The sequence below is a fragment of the Echinops telfairi genome, unplaced genomic scaffold, assembly GCF_000313985.2.
Source record: "Echinops telfairi isolate 266 unplaced genomic scaffold, ASM31398v2 ScPeMD7_3533;HRSCAF=4204_1, whole genome shotgun sequence".
In the NCBI taxonomy this organism is placed as follows: domain Eukaryota; kingdom Metazoa; phylum Chordata; class Mammalia; order Afrosoricida; family Tenrecidae; genus Echinops; species Echinops telfairi.
Genome location: NW_022107432.1, coordinates 21,711,181 through 21,713,046, shown reverse-complemented (window position 1 = coordinate 21,713,046; position 1,866 = coordinate 21,711,181). Strand labels below are relative to the sequence as shown.

Genomic DNA, 1,866 nt, shown 5'->3' with positions numbered 1-1,866 from the left:
TTCTTCGCGATTCTTGTTTTTATGGCTGTGGAAGGCACTTGTGCAGAAATACCTGAGACATGGGATTCGGCTTCTGAGACGACTTCTTCAGTATGAGATTTGTTTATCACAGATATTTCCACCTTTGCCCTTGCACTGGATACTGCAGTGGATGGAATGATGTCTGCCTTCTCCTATTACCCTTACAATGGGATCTTGGAGCTCAATACAGAGGAACAATTGGATTCTGCTTCAGAGACCTCTCTGTCAGTAGGTGGTTCCGTCTTCTCGGGTCATGAGCCTTCAGTTCTGCTTTCCTCCTCGGGCTTTAGGAGTTCTCGGGACTGGACTCTGTTTCCACGTGGTACGTGACTCAGTGGTCCTTTGGTCATCAACGTGAGGTCCCTTCGTGCTTTCTGGAGGCTCTTGCATCCCACTAGCAGCAGAGTCCCTCTTTGGGGATCTTGCACCGGATGTGTCTGGTGTCCTGGCCTGAGGCCGAGCTGACCTGGGAAGGACCATCGTTCCCAGCAGCCGGCGACAAGTTTTTCCGCTTACTTGCTCTTTTTGAAGTTACAATCGACCCATTAATTTTTGAGTCGATTGCTTGAGTCGTTGACAAATGGGAGATGAGCTTTTGCCTGTATAGCGGGACTGAGAGGATCACTCCGGGCTGCGATAAGGGGCAACAACATGAGTTTCTCGGTAGCCCAGCTAGCGGAATAAAGATGCCCCTAAATGTCAAGACATGCTAGTGGCTGTCATTTATTTGAACCTGGAACATCTACATAGATAAGCTTCCCTGGCTCTGCTCTTCGGAAGAGCCCAGCCTAAGCCCCTTAGCCTTGGTTTTAACACGGGGTAGGTTGTGTGAAGAATGAAGCTCAAGGTGTAAAGGGCTTTGCATAGTAGGGATCAAGGACGCCTGGTGGTGCGCTGGCTAAGTGCTTGACCCTTAACTGAAAGGCCGGTGGCTGGGACCCACCCAGTGGCTCCCAAGGAGAAAGACTGGGTGATCTCTTCCTGTAAGGATTACAGCCCGAAACAATGTAGAGCACTTTTGCTTTCTCCCATGGGTGGCCCTGAGCTTAAATCTCTTACCTGCACCTAACGACGACGGCACACTGACCGTGCAGGAAACGTCAACACTGACCGTGCAGGAAATGTCAGCCGGGGTCATGTTCTTTCCATGGTCATTTGCCCGTCAGTCTCTAGGCTTTCGTGGACGATGTCGTTGAACTAGCACGAGGAAAGGGCTCAAGTGGGTGGCTTGGCTCTGAGTCCCAGCTCTGCCTGATACCAAGCCCTGCGTGATCATATGCAAACCAATTAGTCCTCCTCGCCTGTGACATTAAGATCATTACTTGTATTTTGAGTAATTTAAAGATCATAGAGCACTTTTGGAATACACATAGCAAGGCGCAGTACAGATGTATGGGTAGGGTGGGTCCTTTCTCATAGGGCCTTTGTCTTACTTATACAGAAAGGGCATCACACAAAGACCTCAAGTGGCTGGTTTGACCAAACAGAAATTTATTGTCTCACAGCTTAGGAGGCTAGACGTCCCAATTCAAAGTGCCAGCTGGTGGGGGTGGAGAGGCTTTCTCTCTCAGCGGTGGGAGAAGGTATTTGCCTGACATTCTCAGGTGATCTCCATGTGTCTTGGCATCCATCTTCCTCCAGGTCTAGGAGGTTCTCAGCACAGAGACCCTGGGTCCAAAGGCTATGGTTCATGGTGGTCCTAGGCTCCTCTTCTCTGCTGGCTTCCTGTGGGGTTAAGGGGAAGAGGGAACCCCACCAAACATCACAGGTTCGGTAGGCGCAATTGTACAGCGATAATAAGTAGAGATTATAGTAAAGTCATAGAGAGCATGAGAGTTAAAGGAT

The 1,866-nt window shown here is 49.7% G+C and overlaps 1 pseudogene; it reads right to left on the bottom strand.

Annotated features, from left to right (window-relative positions):
- The window catches only part of LOC123522236, a 4,408-nt pseudogene extending 3,249 nt beyond the window's left edge, over nucleotides 1–1,159 (bottom strand).
- Nucleotides 1,160–1,866: the final 707 nt, after the last annotated feature.